The 9073-nt window shown below is 31.2% G+C and overlaps 1 pseudogene; it reads right to left on the bottom strand.

Annotated features, from left to right (window-relative positions):
• Positions 1-436: 436 nt before the first annotated feature.
• LOC120215622 lies at positions 437-3828 on the bottom strand (annotated as a pseudogene).
• Positions 3829-9073: the final 5245 nt, after the last annotated feature.

The raw sequence follows: 9073 nt of genomic DNA, 5'->3' as shown, positions 1-9073 counted from the left end.
CTAGTGATGCCATATGGACACAAACTGGACTAAAATGAAAGAAAGGGTTAAAGAGGGTCCAAAAATATAAAAAATATATACATAAATTTTGTCCAAAAAGAATGAACACACACGGTACGTGTCAAAGACACGTAATTACATAAGCATGACTCAGGCAACAATGGCATATATTAACCTCATGTTCAATCGCTCAATAAATGCATGTTTATAAAATTATATTTAAACACTTGAAAATCCTGATATCTAAACAATATGAGATTTTCACATTGTTTAGATATGAGGATTTTCAAGTGTCTAAATATAACCTTTTAAACATGAATTTATAGAGTGATTGAAGATGATATTAATACACGCGTGCCACCATCGCCCGGCTCATGCTCATTCAAATACGTGTCTTCGACACACACTGAGCATATTTTTACTCCAGGCCTAAGGTACAAGGATCTTTTAATGAGACGAACAATCATATACCAAGCCAACCTCAGAGGAGAAAGGTGCAAGTCAACAAAGTGAGGCTCAATTCAATCATTTTCTCCGGCTTCATTTATAACAAACAGAAAGTGTTATTCAAGAGTGATCTATAACATTGAAAATTTTTCATGGTGATTTTGACATCATGCGGGCAAGTTTCCCATAAAATCGTCCATTCTGAAAATGTTCACTGATAAATCTTTCAACATGGGATGGGTACTTATCTCGAATGTATGCTCGCAGACACTTGGTATGAGAAATCTATCCATCCACCATCAGTTCTAACAGCATAGAGACACCTTGAGTGTCTAAATTCAGGATGTCGATCAACCTTAATAGGAAGAGATTAAGATTAGTAAAGCCAATAGAAATTTATGCCAAATTGGCATGCAAATAGAGAGAGAGAGAACAACAGATTCCATGTCGCAAAAATAGACAAAAGAATGAATCAGTCATCCTGTCAATCTATGAGCCCGCTATTGCATAAAAATACAAACAGAGATATGCATAAAAGTACCAGTAGGAAGACTTTAGCACCACAAAAATAAAGAAAATATGAAATTGAATTTTGTTTAAAAAAGTGTATGATTCCAATCTTCAGAATTGAGGTAAACCGATAAAGGAAAAATGTTGGTGTTAGTCCAATATTTAAGTGCAAGAGAAGTTTGAACAACCAAACCAGCATGTGTAGCTAAAGATACTCAAAATGCTACCTAGATTAGCCAGCCACATTAAAGCTCATTCTAAGGACCATATTGGTAAGTTTTAATTAGAAACAGATTCTTTTTTGAAAGAAAGAAAAATCTATCTTGAAACTGCACTGTTAGATAAAATTGAGCGAGTGCGAAGCATGCAATAAATTAACTGGCTACAAATGGTGCTCAATATAAATAAGGTAGAGTGTTAATATGTGCAATAATTTCACACCACAAAATCAAGTATTTGCCTAAACAAAAACACTGTAAAGCCTCTCTGAAATGGAAAAAAGGTAAACAAAACCACCATTGTACACGCATCTCTGTACATGTGTATACTTTTGAGATGTTAATTCTTTAGTTTTAGCCTCTAACGTTTATTAACAATAAATACAACTTTTCCAAGTACTGTAAGGTAAATTCCAATATACTTGGCATGCAGCATTCTACTGGAAACCCTTCTCAGGATCTTTATGTTCTATGATCATCCAGGCATAAACAAATATTTGTACAACCGTCCTTAAATTTTTCACAAGTCCATGACACCAAAAACCAAACGCCAAAATTAAAGAATATCATACTGCCATGCAGACAAAACGTGTAAAAATAATACATGATGCAATTCATCACTCAGGCCCAAAAGGCATTTTCTCAAGCACAAATAACAGGAGATTGTATCAGTAAGAAGCAAGGGATAAAATCATGATCAATAAAAAAAATTAATCTTCTACATCAAGGGTTGCCAACATTTTTTTTCATAATTTGTTTGAGATAACTCAGGCCCAAAACATGGTAGAACCATGTTTGAACACAATTTTCAGATAAACCAATTATAAAGGAAAACAACAACTAATGCAAGCGCTGCTTGCATTTCCAAAATATTTAGTTATTTGATTAAATTCATAGTAGATGCAGGTACGATAAAATGTTGACAGTAGGAGACAAGAAACAATCCGTTTCAGTCTTAAGTTTATAATAGATATTATCCAGATATCCAACCACCAAATTGGCCTACAAATTGGGGTATGGCAAAAGTGAGAAGTTTGTTTACCCTGAAGACATGCTTGATTATCTAGTAACTCAATCAAAACAGTGAAAACCTCAATAAAAGATAATGCCAACAGAAGCTCACCATAATCCAATCAAGTCCACATCCAATTTTATCTTCAGATTTTGGATGATAACGAAGAAGCCTATCAACCAAAGCTTTCTCATCTGCAACAGTTAATTGTTCCCCATCCATATACCTAACATTTGGAAAATTAAATAGAAGAATTATAATGACCAAGTTCACTAATATTTAACATCATTGCATTATAGACTAGTTAATTCGGCTTATTAACTGTTACATCCAAAAAGCATCTCAAAATAATATATTTGTTTGACCACCCATTAGTGATTTAAATCACATGTTCATTGTCAAAACTTAATTTCGTTAGTATTTATTTTCTTCTAAATGTAGCAAGCTTACTGTTCTGGAGATGATAACCTCAGAATATTGCTAAAATTCAAATACATTTAGAGAGTTATTTTTTTTTTTGCTTATTTACTTGGTTTCCAGATCTTTTATAAGATGCAACAATAACTGCAGCCCCAGTCTGACTAGGTTCTAGCAAATGTATAAGGCAACCACACACCGAACTCTGTTATATTTTTTATAGCGTTCTTACTTAAACTACTTTTAAATATGAACAGGAAGTATAATTTTCATCACAGCAATAAAAAGCAATATTTATGATTTCATTAAAGTTTTATCACACCGGATCAAACAAGTTCCAAGACTGATTGCAAAAGAAGCAACAGCCATGCAACCATGCCAAGCTTGATCATGCAAAAGTACAAATGTACCTTTTCATTCATCTCGTATCAGCAACAAGCTCAGAATTTCAAAGTACCATACTAACAAAACCTCTAAACTACCATAAAAAAAGTCAAAATCCAATATTTGCCTTGTTAAAAAAAACAACATAAATAACATAATTATCATGATCAAGAATTCGAAATCCAAACATGTCATGATGAAAGGAATTGAAGTTAACATCGGCTATTCGGCATAAATATCAGACTACAGTTTAGGAATTTAAAATTCAAGTTGCTGATATCACTTTTTTCTTTCTTGTTTGAGTTAAAATCCATGAATAATTCAAATTCATTGAGCGATACAGATATGAAATCATATCAGTAAATATTCGAATGTATGATATAATAAAAAAACTATGTAAGCTGAGCCTAAATAATAGTAAAATGGATAAAGCTAAGAGACTGGCCTATTAGAGTGAAGAATCTCTCTAGCAAGCGAAATGATAGGTTGGATGTCTCGAAGAATCTCTTCCTTCTTATCCTTCCATTTCTTGTAATCAGAATCATCCTGCATGTGATACTTCAGCAGGTCCCTCAGGCTCGGCACCGCATCGGTCTTCTTCGCAGAGGATATCTTCTCTTTCGTCCTCAGCTGACTCAGCCGCAGCGCACCAAGGACGACGCAGAGGTGAATGGATTCCTGCGGCGAGAAGGTTGTAAAGTTGCAGCCGAAGCAGCGGAATTCCTTTAGGAAGCAGGGACGCGACCATGAGTGAAGTGTGGCTGCGTTACTGAGAATAACCTAACTCGTCGGCTTTTGGGCGAGATCCAGTCGACGCGACACCAAATTTCAGAACGTGGCCAAAATTTTGGATTTTTCCAATAAACTAGAATATAAATTTAGCCCACTGTTTATATTTTTCAATTTGGATTTGCAAACGCCGAAAATTAGTTAAAGGTATCAACTTAAGATAAAAAATTATTAATTCATATGGTAATTAAAGGTATTATAATTATGGTTTTATTTTTATATTATTTTTAAATTAAATATTAACAATATTTACTTAAATATTTAACATGAGATTAATGAACAAACCTTTTATTTAAGAATAAAAACAGAAAAAAGAATATTTGAAAGGTTGAAATTAAATGAAAATTTTTAAAGGGATAAAAATATATTTTACCATTGTATTATTTTAAAATATTACAATTTTTAGAGTTTGATTTTTGTAATTATGAAGGATTAGATGATATCTAGATCTATATCATTGAGTGTGAATTAATGAAATAATACTTTTATTTGACGTCTTCAAGTATAAAGAACATATATTATTTTTAAATTTACCTCCTTGTATATGAGAAAATGGAACACTATCTTTAAAATTTGACATCCTCGTATCTGAAAGAATAAAACATCTTTAAATTTTACCACATCAGATTTGAAGGAATGAAATATTATCTTCAAGGTTTGACATTCTCAAGTACGAATGAGTAAATTGTCTTCAACAAATTCCATCTCTTCAAGTATGAAGAATTGCAATAACATCTTCAGAGTCTAATATCTTCAGATATGAATGAACATATTATCTTCAACAAGTTCCATCATCTTGGGTGCTAATAAGTGCAATATCATCAGAGTTTGACAATCTCATGTATGAGTGAGTGGATTATGTTCAACATCGTCTTTTAAATTTTGATATTCTTAAGTATAGAGGTGTAGATCACCTTTAACAATTCCATTTCTTCAAGTACAAGGGAGAATCATCTTTTAGAATCTCGTCTGTTAAGGGTAAATGAATAAATTATCTCAGAACTAAACTTATAACTGAATAAAATTTTATTATGTTTATCTTCTCTTTATTTATGTCTCTTAATAATACACAAAGAGAGACAACAGTAAGTATTAAATTTCGCTTGAGATCAAAACTCAAACCTAGGACTAATTCTAGACTAAGTTTATCAGACCCAAATTAAATTGAAGTCAACCCAAACAAAACTAAACACGTCAACAAATCCAAAATCTATTTCTAATTTTGAACTTAAATCTAATTTGATCCAACTCCTTCGTTTGATTTTCCCTCAACAAACAATCTTTTATGCCCTCACGCTACTCACCTTACTCCTTTAGAAATAAACCTATAAGATCTCCCACGATCATGATATTTTGGGATCTTAATCTCCATTCTTAAGGTAAAAAAGTAGAAGTAAAGGAGAGACAAGGTAAAAGAAACATTAGAAAATGACAAATATCATCTCAACCTAATGGAGCACCTAAAAATTTACATTCAACACTACTTCGACCTCTTTAAATAGATCTAATCCCTCAGCCGCCTATAATTGAAGGAACACCCTTTAATGTACCCGATTTAATCTACCCGATTTCCTGATCAGCGAGAAGCAAAGGGGAAACACCCTCTACGCAAAATAAAAATAAGAACGGTGAAAGGGGTTTTCTAGGAGAAGTCCCCTTTTAAGCTTAATATTAGTCGAAAACTTCCCATTTATTTTAATACAATATGAAACAATAGAAATATAATTCATAATAAGGTCTACTTATCTCAAATTAAAACCCATTTTATGCAAGACCTTTTTAAGATAGCCCTATTCCACTCTATCAAAGGCTTTCTCCATATCCACTTTAACTAAACTTCCTCTATTACCACCATTCATTTAGTTATTTATGCAATAGATGAGTTCATGGGCAACTAGAATATTATTTGAAAGAAGCCTTTCAGGGATAAAATTACTTTGGTTTTCGAGATGCAGGTCGGTATTTTGTGTTTGAGTCGGGTGACTAAGACTTTTAAGACTGTTCTATAAATAACTGAACAAAAGCTTATGGGTTTAAAGTTTTTTTTATTCGTCTGGGGTTATTGACTTTTAGAATAACACAAATTACTATTTCATTGACAAGGCCATGATCCATCTGAGCATCATTAAGACTATTAAAAAAATATATGTTACAATACATATAACAATAATGATAATGTTTTGGTTTGGACTTGCTCTTTTCGGGTGGCGTGCGTGTGTGTCGTGGTTATAGACTTATAGTTCTTCACCTTTTCTTCATTTTAGAATACTTCTTTAAACGAGTTTTTTCAACGAACTTTTTTAAAGCAAAAGTATCGTTTTTTCAACTTCTTAGTTTGAGTTTATAATTTTTTAACATAATTTTTTTGTTTAAAATGAGTTGTTTGGGATTGATTTTGCATTTCAAATTAATTTTTGAGCCAAAAGCACTTTCATAAGTATTCTTTGACCATTAGTCATATTATTTGTACTTGCATTGCTTAATAAAATGTATTCCTATAAAATATTTTTTTATTGTTTTAAGGAAAACCACCAAGAGTTCCTGTTCAAGCTCCCTTTTTCTTTTGAATAATTCTTACCTACGAGAGGTGGAAAGAGAATTTTTGCTTCCAATGAGTATTGAACCCACAACTTAAGAGAGATAAGAGGTGCAAAATGAGAGATTTAAATCATCGGTTCTGGAGATTGTTGACTATTCTTCTATTTTTATAAAATGATAAATAATGTGTTTGGTAATATTATAAGTTATTGATTGTTTGTTATTGTTTTAGTTATATTTAATGTGTTTTCTTAATAAAAAATATATTTAATAAAATTTAATTATATATCTATAATTTATTAATAAAATATTAACTTAATTTTTTAAAGTAAAGTAACATAGTCTAGTTCTATAGGGTCAATTTCAAGTTTTTGCTCAAGACCCAAAAATTTTTTTTAGTTAGCTCTAATAATTTTAGAAATAATTTCATTCATACTAGTATAATCTTTGAAATTCAATGTTGCCCCAAAATTAACATAATATTTCAAAATTTTTTACATTTAAAATAGACAGAGGTGGATGCACTTAGCTCCTTAAGGGAGCAAGTGCATCCCCATTATTTTGAAAAACTCTAAAATTAGCTTAAAGTGTTAATGGAAGTAGGAAAAAAAGAAATTTGTATACCCAATGTTTTCTAAGAAAGATACATTAAAATTTTGATTTCTTATTTTTGATTTTCTAGATCCGCTAATAAAAATAAGAAAGTAAAACTCTAGATAATGTTGTTTTTTCTCGTACGGAAAGAAATCAAGGCTTTAAATAAGAACAAAATACTACAAAAAAATAAATTCCACAACTTTTGCTTGAAAGTAATTTTTTCATGAAGAGAAAAATGTATAAGAGAAAAAAGACAGTCATTAAAACCAAATGAAAGTCTCTTCTTCTACAACTAAAATCTAGGACCAAGCTAATAAAAAGGGTAAAGTATACAAATGGTCCTATGATTATAAGGTGTTGTTTTGTTGAGTCTTGGACTATTAAAAGTTATAAAATGGACTCCCGATTATAGAACAACATATTTATTTAAAAAAACTCTAAAAAATTAATTAATTAGGAAAATAACTCCTAAACAACATTATTTGGAAAACTAACCCCCAAACTGCCCACATAGGACGACCTCGCGTTCTACAAAACGCGTATAATGAACTCGCGTTACACAGACCGTGAGATACATCCTACATGGATGAACCTTTCAGATCACCTAATTTAATATTTCTATGACCTCGCATTTTGCGTAACGCGAGGCCTTCGAGAATTTGAAGCATCCTGATAATTTGAAATATTGGATTAACGAACCTCGTGGTTTGTGTAACGCGAGGTTCCCTTCTGTAATAATAAAAATAAATATCAAATTGGTTTATGAATTACGTTAAATTAATCATTATATTTTTTAATGTATTGTAAAATATATAATAAAAAATATATTTTAATAAGTAGACAATAATTATTAAAATTAAAACTCATTCTATTGTAATATCTTACAAAACAAAATTGCTTCATGGTTCCAAAATCAAATATCATAACAAGTGCACAAATTGTTCCCTGATTGCCAAACTTGGTCAATTGAAGTGCGCAGACAGTTGTTATCACAATTATAGTCTTTGATTAGTTTAGGAAAAGTAAGGAGGTCGTTACGAATCTTCGACATTAAGCCTACAAACTCATTAATTTTTGAATGAATAACTCTTAAATTTATTTTCGTAGAATTTGCGAGATTGAGAGCTTTCACGATTCGATGATCTTCATCTCTTAATTCACCTCCAGAATAAATTAGAATAATGCCATAGACATATATGGCCTTGATATTACCTTTATTGGTTTTTTTCTTCAAACAATATAGACCATACTCCAATTTTCTTTCACTAAAATAATCATACATGCATCACATATATCACTTTGTGATTATTAGTAGTTTTGCATCTTTCTTGAAAACTTATCTTGTTTTGAGTACACGAAATGACGTTGATATTCTTCATTGAAATGTTTGATAGTTGTAATTATTCTTTGAAGCTTCATGAAAAGTCTTGCAACTCAACCCCGTATTATCAAAATTGATGATAGAATTAGACACCACATGCATAAGTATTTTTGATAACACTTGTTTTTGGAATAACTCCAAAACATTAATACAAAATTTGCGTAATTAGAACATTTTCTTAATTTATAAGATTAGTATTTAAAACTTATATTTAAGTTGAGCCTAATATTGACACATACAAGACATTATGAGCGGGGTAAAATTTGCGTTAAAAATGGTTCCAAAGCTTGGTTTATACATGAAGAACAAGCTAAAATGGCTTGATAGGCATGTTCGTAGAGTATTTATGGAAGTTAATCGAAATATTTGTGTAAGTTTTTAGCTTAGAGGGGCAGTTTTACATCTTTCAATTGAAACTGATATCGACACATTGTAAGCGGAGTAAAAATCACGTTCAAAATGGTTCCAAACCAAAAGAACATTGAAAATGAATGAACATATTTTGTAAATAACTTGCAACAATGTGGCTTAAACAACTCCAAAAAATATATGAAGTTGTTGATGCACTTATCGTTGTATATCTTAGCACAATATTAATATCATGGAGAACAAGATAATGCCACCAGAAGAGGATGCCACCAGAAGAGGATGCCTTGTATAAACGGATACCAACACTCTAGAGACACCTAGAGAGTGTCCATACAAAATTATGAGTGAAGGCGTGTTATTTGTCAAACCAACTTCACAAGTTAGAAAAACTTCATCTTAGACTTGCGTTCT

This window comes from Hibiscus syriacus, unplaced genomic scaffold (assembly GCF_006381635.1).
Source record: "Hibiscus syriacus cultivar Baekdansim isolate YM2019G1 unplaced genomic scaffold, ASM638163v2 tig00110129_pilon, whole genome shotgun sequence".
Taxonomy (NCBI): Eukaryota; Viridiplantae; Streptophyta; class Magnoliopsida; order Malvales; family Malvaceae; genus Hibiscus; species Hibiscus syriacus.
This window is presented reverse-complemented; position numbering and strand designations above follow the sequence as displayed.